Source organism: Etheostoma spectabile, unplaced genomic scaffold, assembly GCF_008692095.1.
Source record: "Etheostoma spectabile isolate EspeVRDwgs_2016 unplaced genomic scaffold, UIUC_Espe_1.0 scaffold465, whole genome shotgun sequence".
Taxonomy (NCBI): domain Eukaryota; kingdom Metazoa; phylum Chordata; class Actinopteri; order Perciformes; family Percidae; genus Etheostoma; species Etheostoma spectabile.
Window position 1 is genome coordinate 521,799 of NW_022605616.1, and position 21,001 is coordinate 542,799.

Here is a 21,001-nt window from a genome sequence, read left to right on the forward strand (position 1 = left end):
TGGCAGAAGTGGAATTTGCTGATAGGCACCAATGCGCCGACGCTCAGTGACATATGGGAAATAATAAATAGCCAAGGCAAAGGGACCTGTGCTGTCAGACTCTACTGTGGGGGTACGGCTGTTCAATATTCAGACTGAACTGGCTATGGAGAAGCGAAGCAGAAACACAAGCAGGAGCCCCAGCAGGGGACAGAAGCAACGAATGCAATGAAGTAAAGAAACAAACCAAAATCTTCATATGTAGAAAGAAAGTGTAATCAGAGGAAACGTTAATTTTTTTCATTCAAAATGACCCAAACCAATGAGTGGGGGGTAATCATACAAACAGTGGCAGATTAATGTAGTAATTGACAACGCTAAAAAATAACCTGACAGCTCTAGCCCAGATGTGCCAAACCGGAGGCCCTGGCAAGCAGCATTTAGAAAACTTAAAGCCAAAAAAAACAATACTGATGCGATTGGCATATAGCCAAGGTGGAAGTAATTGTAGCACTTTTCCCTGTGTCGCATGTTTTATTTTTTCTATTTAATCTGTATGAATTTCCTAGCATAGAGACGCTTGTTGTGCTAGTTTTACAGTCTGTGCTAAAACCTTTTTTTGGGGAGTGTTGGTTAAGTGTTGTACAGTGGGATACAGAAGCGTGTTTCACAGAACCTTTTTACGACTCCTGTTAATTATATGTATTTATCAATATGATGAATGAGACTTTAGATATAGTACTGCCAGACTGTTTTTTTTCATTATTTGCCTTTAAACATTAGTCCTTATATCCACATCCTACAGTAACGAAATGAGATATTTGTTAAATAATGGGTGTGATATGTGGTTGGTCTCCATATCTTGCAGCCATAATTAGTGTACGGTACAACCCCTACATCACATGTAAACAGCGCTGTGGTAACTACCATTCTCTTACTGCTATTCATGCAGTAATGCCAGCTGATCTCTCCAGGGTCAATCCAGCTGCTCAGGGTCTCAGAGGGAGGGTCCATGTCCAGGGCCCTCGACATCCTCTTCCTCGTAGCCGGCCGGACCATGAAGGCGGGCTGAAGATCCCTCAGCCACGCCCACTGCTCTGCTGCCTCCTATTGGATCACCACAGTAGAGTCGATTATCGTCTGCCTGAGCAGCCGTCTCGAGAGAGGGTATGTGGTAAGTTAGAGATAACAAAATCTGGCAGTGCCTGGAAACGTACGATGGAAGACCGCAAGTGATATACAGTTAAGCCCAGGTCAGGATCAAAGATCTGAGACGGAATTCTTTTCTTGCAAAACTTGCAATACTAAATACTTGCAATGATTGCAACGTAGCGGTCGGCACGTTCATAAAAACCTGCCAGGTTGCACACGGATGCCAAGAGGGGGGGGGGGGGAACAAGACGTGCTTTCTCCATAGCAACAACTCTTTGTTTACTTCCGTCCAAAACTATCGCCCAAAAAAACCTAATTTGTTTGGCATCTTAGATATTGAATGTAGAAAACGTTAGTGGTGTACGTTAAACTGGATTACTGGATCTGGATTTTATGGGTTTTGCACTGCACTTTATGATGAAAAGCTGACATTAAAATATGGAACGTAGGAACTTTAAGATTTTATTTTAAATGATGCAAAGGTATGGTTTGTGTGTGTCCGTGGGCCCCACTTATTTGGATCCCCACTGTTCTGTGTCTGTGTTGTGCTGTTGTGTTTAATTGGTTCTTGTAGGCCTTCGCTGCACCCCAATTTCCTGTCAGGACAATCTGGTATATATTATATATAGGTAGTATTGGATTAGACCGTACTTCCTGAATACATTTTTTAATAGGCTATCTATGGACATTGTACTTGACCTGGTCCTCAAAGTTAGGGCTGGGCCATTATCAACCATTATTGATATAATAATGGCCAAAAAATAGCAAGAGATATTAAGTTGTTTATCTAAAGGGAAGATCTTCGCAAGCTGAGAACTTTTCTGTCTAAGCATTTGATTTTAAATTTTAATTTAAGAGCGTGTGAACATGGTTTAAATGTTTTCATTGTGCTGTCATGCTTAGTAAATATTTCCAAATACTGCTGTCCAATTCTTACCCTATTCACGATACTCTAGCCTACTAACTAAAAAAAAAGAATAACATAAATAAATAAAACTAGTGAAGAATAATGAAAGTAAAAGGGTTTTGAATTCTAGAATAACAATAATTGTCTTTTAGAAATAATAAAATACAACTATCATAGTTCAGACACAATATGATTATCGACAGTGGCATACAGTGGAAAACAGCGTTACTGTACATACACATAGTATTTTGACTAGCGTGCATTTTGGAGGTACCATGGTAAGTCACTATAGGGTAAGTTAATGGCTAACTTGACTTTATTGTCCTACTTACTGACAATAACATCTAGACAAACTAGAAAACAGTTGGTTATACCATGGTGGAATGGGGCAGAAAGTAAAACTTGTCGCGGCTCCGCAGCTACAGGCCGGGGCCAGAGTGGCGGCAGACTGAACAACCGATGGCTCGCGTCCTTTGCCGCGGATTGTCTTGAAAAACTCTCCCTCTGAGCGTTCTGGAAAACAGTTCGGCGGCGACTGTGCATCTCATCTGAAACAGGGCAGTCGCCTATGCTGGAGGGTTCTGAGCCATGTCCGCCATGTGTTGTTTACAAAACCCTCACCTCCGCACGTTGCACGACCATCGGGGTTATCCCCGTTTACCATGCGCATTTAACGTTTTTCCAAAAACTGTAAAACGATTAAACGTTTCCGAAAACCTTTAGAGAAAACGGTCGGTTACCGTTTTCCTGCTATACCCACTACAGAGAAGGGCGGAAAGTGATATAAAAACAGCGAACGGATACCAAGTGGGATAAACGGCACCAAAAGGTTGAAAGACATTGGGGGGTGGCGATCGAATACATTTCAATAAGGCAAGCGGGCATTGCCTAAAGGAAGGAGATTAGCGCTATGTAGGAGTTTGAGCAAATTAAAACAAATACACCATCGTGCTATGGGAGGGACAGACGTAATCGTCTTATTAAAAAAGAGAATTAAAATCTTACCAAATGATAGAATAGTTTAACCAGCACCGACAGACTTTTTAATTTAGTTTGGTGTGAGGGATTCTTCTGTGAAATTTCACACTGATAAATCAGCCATGTCAGGATACAATTACGCAGAGACAAGGTTAAAATCGTTGACAGCCCATTTATTAGATCTTTTAAGTGACAACAACCCAAAAAATATTAAACCATCTAGTGATAAGTGCTTTAGAGTCTTGTAGAGCACCTCTCTGTGAAGTAGTTAAAAAGCAAACAACGTGCAGTCAATAAACAAACTTATTTTAGCATTACAAATATCACACAAAGGAATGGCCATGACTATTATACTATACTAATTCCTCCCCTCTAATCTTATCCAGAGTTGCAATCCCTCAGAGATCTCCCCCCTACCATACCGTATACAAAAAGGCAAATAAAATAACAAAAAATACATGTATATTAGAATTCAAAAAGGTTAAAAGAACATACAAGCCAATTATTGTAATCCTGTACGTCGTTAAGGAAGACACCTAAGTTCAGATGTATGTATTATTAGTACTCCTCTCATCCTCTCCCAGGTTCCCCTCAACAGAGTCGACTCCAACCTTCATAAGAATTCATTCTCCAGAGCGCAATGCGTCTCTGGCCTCAGAGGAAACTCTCCCCCTCCATACCCTCCCCCACATACCAGTGAACAAAGGCACGCTTAAGCACATCAGATCAAACTTGTGGTCAAGCCGAGCCCCAGCCTCTGCACTAGCAGTGGTTGGTACTCAGCATGCACACGGCCCTCTGGACCTTGGCCAGGTCTCCACAGGAACTACAGGGGAGGTGGTAGTGATGACCACTAACCCGTGGGCAACAGTCCACAAACTGGATGGATGCCTTGGTTGTCTTGAGGTCGGCAATGCGCAGCATTCACATATTTGTGCACCAATCACCACGATACAAAAGGCAGCGGCCATCGTATTTGCCATGGCTGAGGGTTCACCATTTCACCAATGATTGGCGGGTGCAAAGCAGGCGTTGGTGATTGCTGGCACCTCGCAGAGCGCTCATGGTAAGCTCTTCTCAGCAGAGATGACAGGTGATAGGTGGCCCGAGGAAAGTGGATACGGGGATACGGCACCAAAGGATACCACACACGCATGACTAAATCAGTGGTGGTGAGTTGGAACAGTTGTGTGGAATAGTTCAAGTTCCTGGGAATCCGAATCAAGAGAACTGACATGGTCGTCTCACATCTCTACGCTGGTGAAGAAGATCAAGATGACTGTATTTCGAGGAAGGTATAAGAGGCCACATCCCAAGCCAAGTTATTGTAAGCTTTTTAGAGAGGAGCAATAGAAGATCCATCTCACCCCGGACACAACCTGTTCCAGTTTCTCCCCTCTGGTAGGCGCTACAGAGTACTGTACGCCAAAACCAACAGATTTAGGAACAGTTTCTACCCACAAGCCATCTCTCTGATGAACAGCTGACTTCTGACCCACTCGAGTGCATTGTACTGGGATAGATGTTATGTTATTAATCTTAATGAACAGTATTAAACAGTATGAACATTGCAGCTTCTGAGAATGAGAAATGAGAATGATGAATAAATAATAAAATATATAATTGAGATGTGAGAGTGGGAATGATGAGTAATACTAATAAGTGGAATAATACAGGTCTGTATAGCAGTGTTACAGTGTTATTGACCAGAACTGAACCTGACACTGTGGGTCAGAATCAGCTGTTTCTCAGAGAGATGGCTTGTGGTAGAAACTGTTCCTAAATCTGTGGTTTGGGCGTACAGTACTCTGTAGCGCCTACCAGAGGGGAGAAACTGGAACAGGTTGTGTCCGGGTTGAGATGGGTCTGTAGTGATGGTTCCTGCCCGTTTCCTTACTCTGGAGTGTATAAGTCATGGACGGAGGGCAGGTTGGCACCGATGATCCTTTCTGCAGTCCTAACTGTCCGTTGTAGTCGCTCCTGTCCTTTTTGGTGGCAGTCCAAACCGACAGTGATGGACGTGCAGAAACAGACTGGATGATGGCTGTGTAGAAGTGACCACAGCTCCTTAGGCAGGTTGAGCTTCCTGAGCTGCGCGGAAGTACAGTCTCTGCTGGCCTTTTTATGATGGTGACTGTGTTGGCTCCCACTTCAGGTCCTGGGATATAGTGGATCCCAGAAACCTGAAGGATCCACAGCGATACAGGGCTGTTGAGTATGGTGATGGGGGAAGAGAGTGGGGTTTCTCTTCCTGAAGTCCACTTTCTCTTCCACAGTTTTGAGCGTGTTGAGCTCAAGTTTTTGTCTGACTGCACCAGAGAGCCGGCTTCCACCTCCCTTCTGTAGCTGACTCATCACGTCCCGGATGAGCCGGACTTTTGTTCGTCAGCGAACTTCAGGAGTTTAACAGATGGGTCTCCTGAGGTGCAGTCATTGGTGTAGAGGGGAGAAAGCAGTGGGGAAGCACACCACACCCCTGGGGCGCCAGTGCTATAGTCCTGTGCTGGATGTGATTTCCCCAGCCTCAGAAGTTTGTGATCCACTGACAGGTGGAGGCTGGCACAGTGAGCTGGGAGAGTTTGGTGCTGAGGATGTCCGGGATGATGTGTTTGAACGCCGAGCTGAATCCACAAACGGATCCTTGCATAAGCCCTTGGAGAGTGGTGTTGCAGGATGTAATGCAGTCCCAAGTTGACTGCATCATCCACCACCTTTTTAGCCCTTGTTCAATTTTGTATAGCGACAAAAACTTTTGTCTTGCCAAATTTGACCTTTCTGTCTTGTTAAATAATAAACTTTTTTTTAGTGAAACTAATTTCAGTGCATTGAACATCATTTGGGAGGGTTTTAGCTTTCATATGAGCGTTTTCTTACACCATTGATTAATTAAAGTCAGGTTAATAGCAGGTGTTTCTACAAATATAAGCGACAAGACTTTGTCAGGTACTGTATAATATAGTGCCTTGTGAAGTATTTTGGCCCCCATGACCTTTTTGACCTTTTGCCACTTTCAGGCTTCAGACCTAAAATGTAAAACTGTAATTGTGAAGAACAACAACAATTGGTACACAATTATGAACTGGAACAACGTATTGGATAATTCAAACTTTTTTAACAATAAAAAACTTAAAAATTGGGCATCCACTTACTTTCAGTGCAGCAAACTCTCTCCAGAAGTTCAGCGAGGATCTCTGAATGATCCATTTACCTAGACTATGATGATAGAATACAGCTGTGTGTAATCAAGTCTCCGTATAAATGCACCTACTGTGTGATAGTCCAAGGTCAGTTTAAAGCGCAGAGAGTATCATGAAACAAGGAATGCACCAGGCAGTCTCAGATACTGTGTGTGAGAGTTTTAAAGCCGGATTTGGATACACAAAGATCTCCCAGCTTTAACATCCCAGGACACTGTGCAAGCGTAAAATTGAAATGGAAGAGTATCAGACCACTGCAAATCTACAAAGACCCCGCCGTCCCTCTATACTTTCAGCTCATACAAGGAGAAACTGATCAGATTGCAGCCAAGAGCCCATGATCACTCTGGATCACTCTGGAACTGCAGAGATCTAGAGCTGAGTTGGGAGACTGGGACAACAATCAATCATAAACCTGCACAAATCTGGCCTTTATGGAAAGAGTGGCAAAGAAAGCCATTTCTTAAAGATATCCATATAAGGCTTGTTTAAGTTTGCCACGCCACTTGGAAGACACACCAAACAGTAGAAGGTCAGAGGAAACCAAATCAATTTTTTGGCAACAAATGCAAAATGTTATGTTTGGCGTAAAAGCAACACAAGCTCATTCTCCTGAACACACCATCCCCACTGTCAAACATGGTGGGGCAGCATCATGGTTTGGGCCGCTTTTCTTCAGCAGGGACAAGGAAGAAAAATTGATGGGAATGGATGGAGCCAAATACAGGACCAATCTGGAAGAAAACCTGTTGGGTCTGCAAAAGACCTGAGACTGGGACGTGATTTGTCTTCCAACAAGACAATGATCCCAAACATAAAGCAAAATCTACAATGGAATGGTTCCAAAATAAACGTATCCAGGTGTAATGGCCAAGTCAAATTCCAGACCTGAATCCAATTGAGAATCTCTGGAATAACTGAAAACTGCTGTTCCCAACACTCTCCATCCAACCTCACTGAGCTTGAGCTGTTTTGCAAGGAGGAATAGGCAAGTTCAGTCTCTTGATGTGCCAAACTGATAAGACATACCCAAAGTGACTTACAGCTGTAATCGCAGCAAAAGGTGGTACAAAGTATTAACTTAAGGGGGCTAAATATTTTGCACACCCCATATTTCTTTTTTTATTTGTTAAAGTTTGAAATATCCAAATTTTGTTCCACTCCATGATTGTGTCCCACTTGTTGTTGATTCTTCACAAAAATTACAGTTTTATGTCTTTATGTTTGAAGCCTGGCGTGCGTGCGTGCGTTATGTGTGTGCTTCCTGTGTTTCTGGCGCAGAGGCCGAGGGTTCACCTTTGACCAGGGCACTTTCTTGCATGTCTAACCCCTTTCTCTGCCTTTTCATATCTTAGCTGTCCTATAATTAAACCAGAAATGTCCACAAAAAAATCTAAAAAACAAAACTACACTTATAATATAACTGTAGTTTTGTCAGTAGTGCCTTTTTATATTCAATTTATGTTCAACATAAGATTGTTAAATGATTTTATATTCTTTGTTTTAAATTTAACAAGCACTTTATTTATTTTCAGCAGAATACTGAAAGAGTTCACTGTTTATTTATTGCGTAATATGGTTATCACAGGATTTAACAATATTATTGCATATTTTCTTGTGCATATCTTTGCTGGAATCTTAGTGTACATTTCTGGTAAATCATTTTCTAAGACACAGTTTCTGTAGCATTATTTCATATTGTGTTTGATCTGTTTATCAGACTAGGTGAAGAGGTGGGAGGTCTCTTCCTGCAGGCTTCCCCTGTTGTCGGATGGAGGGGGCTGGCCGGAGCCAGAGATTCGGGCTACGATTCCCTGCATCGGCGCTCAGTTTCTGGACAGACTGTTGCAGACCATGCTTGTGGCTCCAGCTGGGCCTCAGCCACCAGGATGCATACATATACTACAGAGCCAACCCACTGGGGTAAGGACACCAGCCACTGGACTCCTTGTATCCACACTGATGAACAATCATTTCACACCTCCTCGGTGTTACCACAGCCTCCAAAATCATTGCCACCAATTAACTCATTTTTAACACAGTCCAACAAAAGTGTAACTGTCTTATTTACTTAGCAAAGTATGAGACAAAGTGCAGTCTTGAAAAACTGCAGAGTCAGTAGGGGTGGAATCACCAGAGCCCCATGACAATTTTATCACAATACTTATGTCACAATATGTATTATTGATGACTTTTTTCTGAAGCTTCAAATTATGTCCCCCAAGAAAACTTTGTAAACATCTGTTTTTAAAAGCAGTTGATTTTATTCTAGTACCAAAACGTTAAATTCTCATTGTCAATTCATTATAAAGCCGACATTAATGTCCATGTATTGGTACGATCTCGCAATATAGTGATTTATCGTTTTTTTCCCCTACCCCTACAAGTCACCCTATGCATAGGTTCATTTAAGTGAATAACTATGCATTTGTGTGTTTTGGAATAGAAGAGAACGAACAGAACCCGTATATGATGGGTAGGGCTGTAGTGATGACGGATGCAACGGTTGATCCCTAAACAAAATGTAGAGAGTTTATTATGTACAGTATAGGGCTGGGCAATTGATTTATATTAGATTGATATTGTTATTGAGACTAGTATCGTCCTAATATTGTAAATGGCTCAGTGTTTGTCTTTCCTGGTTTTAAAGACTGCATTACAGTAAAGTTCTGTTACCAGGCTATTCAGCTCTTCTATATATGTACCCTTACCTACTTCGCATTAATCTACATAACTGAAGAACATTTTTCTAAAATCTCATTGTGAGAATTTGTTAATCCACGAATTGTCAAACATTGACATCGAGGTATTAGGATATTAAGAATATCGCATATCTAGTTTAGAGAAGGAGTTTAATCCCTGGGGTCTGTTTGCGAGTGAGGGACTATAGAGCGTGAGATTGGTTGGAGAATCGGAGCAGCGGTGCGGTATTACATTCTATTTATCGCACCGTTGTGACGAAAAGAGAGCTGAGCCAGAAGGCACGCTCTCAATCTACCGGTCATGTTTTGTTCCTACCCTCATCTATGGTCAGAAGGCTGGGTCATGACCGAAAGAACGAGATCCAGGGTACAGCGGCCGAAATGATTTTTCCTCAGGAGGGGGGCTGGCCTCTCCCTTAGAGATAGGGTGAGAAGCTCAGTCATCGACGAGGAGCTCGGAGTAGAGCCGCTGCTCCTTCGCGTCGAAAGAGCCATTGAGGTGGTTCGGCATCTGGTAAGGTGCCTCCTGGGCGCCTCCCTAGGAGGTGTTCCAGCACGTCCAGCTGGGAGGAGCCCTCGGGGAAGACCCAGGACTAGGTGGAGAGATTATATCTCCAACCTGGCCTGGGAACCCTCGGATCCCCCAGTTTGGAGCTGGTTAATGTGGCTCGGGAAAGGAAAGTTTGGGGTCCCCCTGGAGCTGCTGCCCCCGCGACCCATACCAGATAAGCGGAACAAGATGGATGGATTGATGGATGGCATATCTAATTTTCTCCATATTTTGCCTAGCTCTGTACAGTATACAATCCAAGTTCAGCACCCTTTTTTAGGCATAATATCTTTTCTATGTTCGATGCTCAGTAACAAAATCAGCTGTTTTCCTTTATACATAAAGGTAGAACTGGGCGTAATGCGGCGTTTAAAACCACTTATATCATATTACGATTTCCAAAATATCTAATTTCATATATTTATATATTATCATACATTGCCCAGCCCACTACATGAGGTTACCAATGATCCTCTACGTCTTAATTGTCATTCTTTTCTCACTCTGAAAATCTCCTGCCACTTTGTAATGTAAACAGATTACAGGGGGTTTGTTCACTGCTTGCAAACAATCAATTAACTAGTCAATCACAATCAGTGTCACATGAAATCATCTAAAATACAATTCCAGTGAAATGGAATCCAGCCAATTCCTTTTAATTTGTGCCAACCGCTTCATTCATACTTATTACTGTGACTATTCAATTTCTTTTTCACATAGCCCCATTTTATGTATATTATGTGATATGCTTGTGTATTTAGCCTATGGCCCCTAGTTGTCTATGTAAGCACATCAAAGTATCTCATTGACAGATCTCCTCTACAGCCCTGCAGAGGAGGGTCTGCTAGTCCACACAGCATTCTGGGTTGGGAGAAAAACGTGCTCTGGTTTATTGGCATTTCTTTAAACCTTGGGCGGTGCAAACGCCGGACAGAGCCATTGTGCCGCTGCAAAATAGCCCCGGGAATGAACTTTTTTGGTGTACGTTCAAGTTGTTTTAGTCATGCAACAGAAGACTCAGATTGGACAGATAGTCTAGTGAGCTGTCTGGATACCTTGCAGAATCTGAGGAGCAGTTAACCATAATCGTCATAAATTCAGCAGAGTTTAAAGGTCCCATGACATGGTGCTTTTTGGATGCTTTTTATAGACCTTGTGGTCCCCTAATACTGTATCTAGTCTGTTTCCAGAAATTCAGCCTTTGTTGCAGAATTACAGCCACTAAGCCAGTCCCACAATGAGCTTTACTTAGGATGTGCCATTTCTGTGTCTGTAGCTTTAAATCTATTGAGGAGGGGGGTGACCTTGGCCAACTGCCACTTTGCTCATTTGAAAGCCATGTGTCTCTCTTTCATGGGTGGGCCAAATTCTCTTTTATATTTTCTTTTATATGCCCTAAACTGATTAAGGCATTTTAACCACGGTACATCCTTGACTCAGTGCAAGTTGCCTTAAGTAAGCCCTAGTTGACCATAGAAAATGCTATGACAGACCCTTGGTCACTCCATGACGTTCTTTTTGAAAATATCTCCAAACAGTGCCAGCTACCCTTGGCCCCATTATCTCTCATCTTATAAAAACTTGAGATTGGCTGAAACATTTGCATATAATGTAATGGACCTGTTCTATATAGTTCTTTTCTAGTCTCAACGACTACCAAAGCACTTTTACATAGTACAGGAACCATTCACCATTCACATGCATTCATACACTGTGGACGACTGCCGTCAAGTGGCCATCTGCTTATCAATAAACTTCACTCACATTTACCCGATGCACAGCATCGGGAGCAACTTCGGTTCAGAGTTTTGCCCAAGGACACCAACTTTCCGTTCAGATGTTAGCTTTGTAACTGGCATACATTTCTCACTTCAAATATACACGCTCCTGTTGGTGGGAAGCCTATACAGCTCCACAGTGGGAACAGAGGAGGGTTCATGTAGCTGCACAATTATGGCCAAAGATACTCACATTATTTTGATCAATATTGTGATCACGATTATTATCACGATTATTTTGTTGTTTTTACCAAAAAAAATGTATTGTCCATAGGCTATTTATAACCGCTTTTACATCCATATTGTGCTACATTCTTCTTATGTTGAAGTTGTATGTTGTACATACATATCGTGATAGTGCATGGAACGTACGTGACATAACCTTCTCCCAACTGAGGCCTGCCCTCTTTAACAGTCCAGGGAAGTGCAAAGACAAAACACATTGACATTAATCTCTCAAAATACACTTGAGTCAGCATAACTTTCATAAAGATGTTCAGTTCTTCATTAAACACTGAAGTAAATGTTTTTGATTGATTTCTCCTTCCCTGGCTGCAGACATTCGTGGTGAGGAAGTCAACTAGCCTGCAGAGGAAGTAATATCCTACGCATGACAAAGACTCTGCGTTCCTGTCAAACTTCCCTGTCAAGGAAGCCAGTACAGTAAGTGTGTGTGTGTGTGTGTGTGTGTGTGTGTGTGTGTGTGTGTGTGTGTGTTGGTGTGTGTGTGTGTTTGTGTGTGTGTGTGTGTTGTGGTGTGTGTGTGTGTGTGTGTGTGTGTGTGTGTGTTGTTTGTGTGTGTGTGTGTGTGTGTGTGTGTGTTTGTGTGTGTGTTTGTGTGTGTGTTTGTGTGTGTGTGTGTGTGTGGTGTGTGTGTTTCATTTAATAGCATGAAGCTCAGGGTAAAAGAAGATTCAGATCCTTCTTTTCTCTTTTTTACTGTCATGTCCTGTTGTTTTCCCGCCTTAATGATTAACTGTCCCCTCCCTAATGTGCACCTGTGTCTCGCCCCCCCGCCCCCTCTACTGTATTAAGTTCAATCTTCCCTTACCCAGTGCAGATTGTCTGCTTCCTTGTGTTCGGCCTTTGAGCTTTTTTTCCTGGTGTCTTATTCCTAGTTCCTGTTGTTTTCCTGGATTTGACCATTGCCTTTTTTCTGGATTTCCCTTTACCATAATTAGCTTGCTAATAAAACCGTTGCGTTTTACGTACCTATTGTGTATCTGTGGGTCAATTTTCCTGTGTATATTTTTACTTAGTAAAAGTACTATTTTCACACTGTGAAAATACTGTTACAAATAAGTCCGCATTAAAAATGTTACTTATAATTAATATCATGTTGTAGTATCATCAGGAACATGTACTTAAGTATCAAAAGTAAAAGTCCTTATTGCAGAAAAATCCTCAATTGAGAAACTGAAACAATCAAACAGTCGGTCATTGGCTATGTTTTTAATCGGCTAATCATTTCAGCTGACTTGTAGGCTGTTATTTTGTTTGGTAGTTTGATTTAAATAAACATTGTATTTTATGAACTAATGTGTTTTGTGCAAAAATCTAATATGTAAAGTAACTTTCAGATGATGTAGTGGTAAAAAGTACATATTTCTCTCTGAATGTAGTGGAGTAAGTGAAAGTGGCATGAAAGACTCAAGTAAAGTACAAGTACCTGGATTTTGTACTTAGTACATACTTGAGTAAATGTCCTTAGTTACATTCCACCACTGATGAAGCTGCCAGTCGGGTTTCTAAGTCCTCCTCCAGCAACACAACTATTAAAATGGAAGGAAGAGGTTGTCACCAAAAGAAACTTTTGTCGTAAAATCAATTTGACAAAATGATGAAGTCCTGTTTGGTGAAACCAAAAATGGACAGCCTGACTAACCGGCATGCATTGCAGCAACAAAAATTAGCTGAAAGTAACTCAACTCTACAGAGTCAAACCACCCAGAGGTAATTACTTGCAAAGCATTATAACATAAAACTACATGGTATTGGTACCCTTGGTTTTATTATATTAACCTTATGTTGTCTGTACAGTAATTCCTCTTGATTCTTGTTCCAGAGTTAGAGGGTTATCTCAATCTAATGTGTCAGAGGCTTCAATATATGTTATCTGTCTGGTGAGATGTTTGGTGACCCAGGATCTTCCCTTTTCTACAGACTTCTTCCTCTCATCCCCCTCCACTAAATTAGTAAATCACTAAATCCACTGTTCTTTCTTGTTCTGTTCTATTTTCATACCTGCAAACCGGATTTTCTGAAGCTTTGACCAGACAGCTCACTGCTCTGAATGTGTTTTGTTTCTTCCTGTACCTGTGTGTGGCTACCTTTGGCACCAGACTGAATTTCCCATTCTACCTAGTGAGAGTTGGCGCTGTGTGTGATCACCGCCACTACAACTTTATGGCCCTTCCCTTTTTTTTTCTGCGGATACGGTAAAAAGTGTAGACTGAAGAGTCTGTGAGTGTCTCCTCTATCACCTGAAGAACAAAGCAAAAGTGGACTGGACATTCTTTAAATGCACCTTGCGCCTGGACTTAGATCCGAGCACTATAGATATTTGAATAGTTCCGCAAATTACATTTGGCTCGACAAGTTTATGATCTTTTCAATTTTTCTGAGAAGAGGGGGGAAACAGTGATTACTGAGAGTTGTTCTTAACAATATTATTACAGCGGCCATAGTCTTGCATTGCCAAACTTTCCTCCACAGCACTGCGGAGGAGTGCGACTTTCACATAGCTTTTGGATGGGAGAAACTCGTGCTCTGGTTTTGGCATTTCTTTAAATCAATCACAATTGGAGAAGACTGAGACAGGTGTCCGCTGCAAATAGCTGTAAGGTATTGTTTTGAGGAACATGTTCCATTCAAAAGTAGTTTTAGTTGTGCAACAGAAAACTCAGATTGACACATAGTCTAGCTAGCTGTCTGGATTTACCTTGCGGAGATCGGGGGACAGTAATCAAAGTGCTCATAAAGTCCTCGGAGTTGAGAATGTCAACCAAAGAACGGTGACGGCCATCCGTCCAAAAAGACATCCGTGGAATTTCAGGCAGAACTGGAACAACCCCGGAGGTGGACATCGTGGACATGGACTATTGCTGCCACGAACATCAATCATTTTTTATCTATCATTCAAGCCGCAATAAAAGGCTTTGCAGAATTTACAGATGCGCGACAGTCTATGAACCAGACGCAGCTCCCATTGTATGACTGTAGAACAAAGTTTATCATGTAGTTTTAGTGTGCTTGCAATGGAAACCAAACTGACCGGATCAATGTTTACAATGTAGCAGAATTGTAACCTTGGTTTCACCTTTTAGGTCTAAAACCTTACCCACCCCACGGTCGCCGTCAGATGGGCTGCCAACCAAGAGCCAGTTTTTTATTAGTAGTTCTTTGACTGGATGTTGGCCAGATAAAAATATAAATTAGAATCTTTCATTATATATGACATATTTGAACTATAGTGTGATAATTGAGCTCAGTGAGATTCAGAGAAGGAGAGTTCTAAGTTGTGGGCCTGCTCCCATCTAGACATACAGTATGTTTGGCTTTTATCCACTGTCTTCACTCCAAAGTGTAAACTTATATTCTTCTCTCGCTGTCTCCGCTCCTTCACCATTCACACCTTTGGATTCAAATGTAATGTGAGACATACCTGCAAAAATTCCACTTATTAACTGATAAATTCCACACTCCTATCTTCCAACTCACAGAAATGCCTGTTATCTCAGTCCATTCTCAGAAACCGATATCCCCTTTGCCAGTAAATAGTTAAAAAAACATGATGCATGTGGAACTGCAGGGTTTTATATCCTAAGGTTCAGTTTATGTCCAAAATCACAGGATTTCTTTGATGATGAAATCTAAATCTTTATGGTTACGTCTCCTTCGCAGTTTACCTACAGAAATAAGAGTTTAATTGGGACGGCTGGTGCTCTTGGTAGACCAATCGCCTGCCAATCAAAAGGTTGGTTGTTCGATCCCTGGCCCTGCAGTCCTAGTCAGAGTGAATCCCGAATTTCCCCCAAGCTGTTCCTTTTGGGTGTGTAAGTGTGATGTTTTTCCTGATGAGCAGGTGCACCTTGTACGCAGCTTGGGCCACAGTGTGTGAATTGTGTGAATGGTTCCTGTACTATCCTTTGAGTAGTTGTGACTAGAAAAGCGCTATATAGAACAGTCCATTTACTTATGAGCTGTTTTGACGAAACTTTGTGTTTGTTTAATGACTTTCCTCTGAGTAGTTTCCTGTATTCTAATCCTGTTGTCTGTGCTCCACAGCTTTCTCTTTGGTGGGATCAGGCCTGAGCTTTGCAGACCTTTTCCGTCTGGTGGCTTTCTGCTGCATCAGCAGGTGAGTTCCCAGATCCGAAATACTCATGATCACTGAGTGATCCATGTTCACCTATACAGTATGTTTTAATGCACATCAGGCTGCACGATATGAGAAATTAACTAATTGCGATATTTGGACCAAAATTTTGATCGCGAGTGTTGTACGGTTCTCCCTATGTGTTGTGCACTTCCGGTACGTTGACACAGTTTAACAGAAAGCCAACTCAAATTTACGAACCAGGACGATGATCGGCCTTGCATCTTTTATTATTGCACTTCACCCAGGTGAAACTGACGAGTGAAAACTAAACAGAAGGAAAAAAAACAGAAGGTTAGTCTCTGTACAGAAGTAGCTATGGCACTAGCATGAACATCAAGAATCAATTGCTAGCATACAAATGCACGATAACAGAATTTAATGACAAATGGTCAACAAGGTTCACTGACTCTACAGCTACATGAAATGCAGGTTAAGTATGACACAAAAGTACTAAACTTACAGCTAGTGCGTTGTGGGCGTGGGAAAAATCAATGGTCCAACTCGAAAATTACCATGTTTCTCAGCCTACTTCTTCTACTACTATTACTAGTTACGGACATGTAACATCAAATTAACTTATTCAACATTGTTGAATAAAAATATTCTTAATAGATCTTAGCACGAACAGATGTAATTCACAATCTTGAGGGAATTGTCAATTTTCAATCATTCACCGTTTCATTGAAAAATATTCAAATGAAATGATTATGATTATTTATTTTTTGGCGACTTTTGTACCAACCAAGACTTTTCGTAGTCTGTGGGATAGGATTGTAGGTTGGAACATCCTGCAGGACCACAACTCACTTAAAGAGATGTTCAGAAGTTTGGACCTAAGACTTTATTTCCAAGTAGTATTTTTTTAATCAGTGCAAACAGTTTTCAACACTTTTCATCTAGTCCTTCCAGTTGCGAGTTTGCTGGTACTAGGCTAGCGCAAGCAACGTATCTGCTAGCCCGCCATTAAAAACAGTCTACCCGCTCCACGTACACACAAAGGCAAATAAACTATAACGCTAGACTATATATGAAATTTCTGTGTGAAAGAATAATGTTAGAAAGGAATCAGTTGTTGATTCCTTTGTGCGGTACTCTGCTTCTGTAGCATGAGTGACAGCGCAGGTAATTAAACTTGTGTATCGTCCGTGAACCGGTTTTCTTGGTTGCCTAGTAATAATCACTCCACCGCTGCTAGTACCTGTTCTACCAACTAAGGGAAAAAGTATAACTACTGCAGTGCGTTATTGTTTCACATTTCTACTAATAGTTATATACTTTGATCCCGGTAGTTGGTAGCACAGAACAGATGTAGTACATGGCCACGTTTTAAAGCATGCCAATGTCTGACTTTGAAACAAGGAATGTTTCCAACCGAACCGTACCTGTATGAGCCGAATACACAGATGAAGAACTAAAAGAGATGATGCTAAAAGCAGAAAGAGAAGAGCGTCCGTAGAGCAGCACCCGATGGAGATGCCGTAGAGAACCGGTGCGAACGTTGAGGACTGGTGGTGCCAGTGTAGAAAATGTTAGTACTACGAACAGGAGCAAAGTAACATTCCAGCGATGCTGCAAAGCTAGTCCCTCAAAATGTAATGCATCTTGAGATGCAAGGTAGTTTTATTTCTAACATTATTCTATCAACAACATTTACATCAAGAGTCTGGCGTTAATTAATAATTTATTTGCCTTTGGTGTACTGTGGAGACGGGTAGACTGTTGCCTCACCACCAAACCTTGCAACTGTTTCCACTGTTAATAAAAAAACACCCTGAGCAACCCTTTAATTCAAATGTAGTATTTTGACACACATTTTACCTTAAAAGAAATATGCGTGTGTTGTTTTTTTGGGTAGAAGAGTAGTCTGGTCTTATACAACACAGCAAAGATCAAATTAAACAAAGGCCAAGTCGCAATAGAAGGCTGTCGCGAATTGCAGTGCATCTCCATTGTATGACTGTAGAACAAAGATATCATGTAGTTGTCTTTAGTGTGCTTGCAATGGGAAACCAAAATACCTACCATTGCTCTGTAGCAAAGTTTACAGGTATGAGCTTTGTAGTTAAGTCAAGCTCTGTAATTATGTTTTTTATCCTGGTGACTGGTACAGACTGACATCGCTTCCCTTAATTGCACGTACCTATATTATTATACCTTCACAAATCAGTAGGTAAAATGTTAAGCTGTAGGGAATTGGGTTTGCTTGCGAGACCTTTGTAAGTTGTAAAAACCCACAGGGAGTAGAGCAGTTGGTATATTAACCTCCGTCTGTCTGTCCAACATACATTCACACACCCAGCTACACCAGGCTCCGGTCTTGAAATTGCTATCAGTCCATCCTCTTTTCTTTTCTCTGTGACCGGTCTTTCTCCCTTACACTCCATCTTTTCTCTTTTCTTAGGGATGTGCTGCCCTTACTCTGAAGCTTCCAAAAGCCATCTCTTCAGCCAGAACGTCGCTGATCTCGAGAGGTTGCTAAACGTGGAGCAGTTGTTCTCAAATTTGAATATATTTGGGGAACAAGATTTGGGATCAAGCCAATCATGCTTTATGGACAAAGTGATTGCTTTTTATCTAGAAGAATTAGAAATTGCAATTGAAAATTTGAAAATAAGCTGTGAACACGAAAAGAATTTAATAGTCTAGTATGATAACATAGTATGTGTAATGTTGGAGTGGTTACATTGTTAACTTAAGGGGTGGTCACATAATATTTGTAGTAAAATATGAGTTGTAGGATAGGGAGAATGTTAAATCCCAGAGAGACTCTCTAGAAAGATTCCTGTAATGTAAAGGTTGTGTGGAGAGTGGTGTAGTATCAGTGGTGTCATGTAGGAGTTGTGTTGTTTAAAATCTTTTCTATTGCTTCATCAGAGTCACCAGCCCAATTTGAATCAATTATTGGGAAGCATTGCATCATTGTTTGCAGCCAAACTGTTTTGTGAGCTCTGTCAGCTCTAGCTGAAAGTGTAATTGTGTACTCTATTCCACATCTGTTGTAAAAATTGTTGATTTTTTTTCCTGAGGCGTTACACTCGTAAAGCCGGCCAACCAATCCCCCCTTGCTTGAAAGGATTAAATGGCATGCCTCTACTAAATGATTCACCCCCGAGGTACAAAAGCCTCTTCCAGGGCAAGATCAGTGCTGCTCAGCTTGGCATGGACCGAGGCGAGAGCTGGGAGCCTCTGGAGCTTTTTTTTTTCTTTCCTCCCAGCTGCTGAATCCTTGGCTTTCTTACGCCATCACCTAAAAACGCTGGACATTTTCTTCATATAATCGACACCTTCCATCAAAAAAGGGTGAAGACATTTTACTGGTGAAGACCATGTTGTTATCACAAAACCATTTCTTTATGATTCTTCACAGAGCAGTATTTTTGACTACCTGCTCTCCTAACTTACACTATGTACTTTTGCGCTTAGTTAAGGCAAAAATATGGTTTACAAGTGTGTTAGTGTTGTAGATTTTTTTTTCCGCACCACTGCTCTTTTTAAACCCACTCAAGTGACCTTTCGTGCATTCAGGCTCGTGTTTCTGTGACTCAGCTCTGAGCTGTCATATGTACTCTCGGCTGACTTGGCCAGACTCCAGTGTTCCTCGCCGCGACAGCTTCTGAAAGAGTTCAGGATGACACACAATGATTCAATCAGACTCTTTTGTATCTCAAATTCAAATGATCTACAGTCACACATTGTGTTTCTATTTCTTTCCCTCTCTTGTAGTTCTTCTCTCTCTCCTCTCAAATTCATATACGTACACATATTAAATACATAGGGTCACATTTATATGTACTGATGCTACACAACACACTTCACAAATAATTACATTCACAAACCATACCAGTTATGTCACTCTCCCTTGCGCTCTCTCTCTCCTGTCTCTCCTCTCCTTCATTCACAAAAGGGTTCTTGTTAGTGATTGACACAATGCAGCTTTTGTGTCTATTGGTACTTGAACTGGCAGTGGATCTTTGACTACAAAGGCCGTACGAGCTACATACGTGCAACCTTAATCGGGAAAGAAAACAGAGTACTTCTGTTGGCTCTGAAAGTCGTCACAGTGCATATTGTCCTGAGTTCTGTGTTGGGACTCTCCACCATAATGACGTTTGGTTTAGGAGGCAGTTTGTTTGTTTGTAACCCACATTAGGCAAAACTGGACCTGTTGGCCTATGGGAGCCCCCACACACACACAATGTTCCCCAAACCCATTTTCTGACCACTATTTCTACACTGGAAATAGCCAGTCCCGTTATTGTCAGTTTGCATAATTGAATTCAACCTGAATTAAACTAAAATATTAGGTATTTCACTGATTTTGACGGCCCTTACCATTGCAGTTTTCATTTGTGCTTTGGTGGCTACTGTTGATACGGACCTTATTTGGGGTAATCAGGTACCATATGTGACGATCCACATTCAGTACAATTTCTTTCAATCAATTCATTTATTTATAGTGTCAAAAATAACACTTTACAGCTAGAGTCTAGACCAGGCTTCATTAGACCCAACTCCACAGTTCCCCAAAGCAAGCCATTTAGTCAACGTGTTTGTGGAAAAAACTTACTTTAGGCAGAAACCTCGGACAGACCCTAGCAGGCGTCTGAGGTGTCGGTTGGGACACAAGAGACACCAATCTTTGTCAGTGTTGTTAGAAAATGATGTGTTTTGTGATATCATTATTAATACATGTATTTAGTTAGTGTAAGTCTCGCCAACATATTTCCGTATGCAACATAACAGGGAGGAGAGTAAGATGGAAAGCTCCTAACCTAGTTTCCATATAAATGCACGTTGTTTTTTTGTTAGTGAAAAAAATATTGACCTTGTAGTTGAAAAGGAGCCTCATATAAGAAATGACATTTCCTTCTGTGGAGCCGTTCTCGGAGATTGATACTTTTTACTGGCAAGATGGCTGTGAAAAAAAACAATGCTAAAGTAGTAGTAAAAATGTTCTCAATGCTAGCTTGAGTTCATGTGGAGCCCCTGGTGATACTTCGAGCAAAGTTTCATGTTGTGTCGAGACTTCTTTGTGTTGCAAAACTAGTGATTTATGTGATCAGAGCAGTGCCCCTTGCTCTCCATAAAAGGCCTTTTACCAAAAGCGAAAATACAGTCATGTTAAAAGTGGTGCTTCCGTCCTAATTATGCTTTTAAAAAATGTTTGACTCAGGTACATTTTACGCTTTAACATTTGCCCTTATGAAATCCAATCACAGGACGGCTGTCTTGGGAAAGCAATAGACACAGGTGGCGGAATGCCTGCCCGACACTTAAATTCAACTAATTAACAGTGAACAATCAGTGTTTGACGCCACAGTCTGTTGAGATGCCTCTCCAAAACGAAGAATACAAGCATAGTCCCATAATAAACGTT

At 41.4% G+C, this 21,001-nt stretch overlaps 1 protein-coding gene and 1 long non-coding RNA gene across 2 annotated transcripts in view; one reads left to right on the forward strand and one right to left on the reverse strand.

Annotated features, from left to right (window-relative positions):
* LOC116686767 (ras and Rab interactor 2-like) overlaps window positions 1-21,001 on the reverse strand; it is a 196,390-nt gene that overhangs the window by 111,757 nt on the left and 63,632 nt on the right.
* Window positions 11,862-18,049, forward strand: LOC116686775 (uncharacterized). Its single transcript, XR_004331355.1, has 3 exons — window positions 11,862-11,906; window positions 15,531-15,603; window positions 18,026-18,049. It is a non-coding gene; the product is annotated as an uncharacterized LOC116686775 (long non-coding RNA).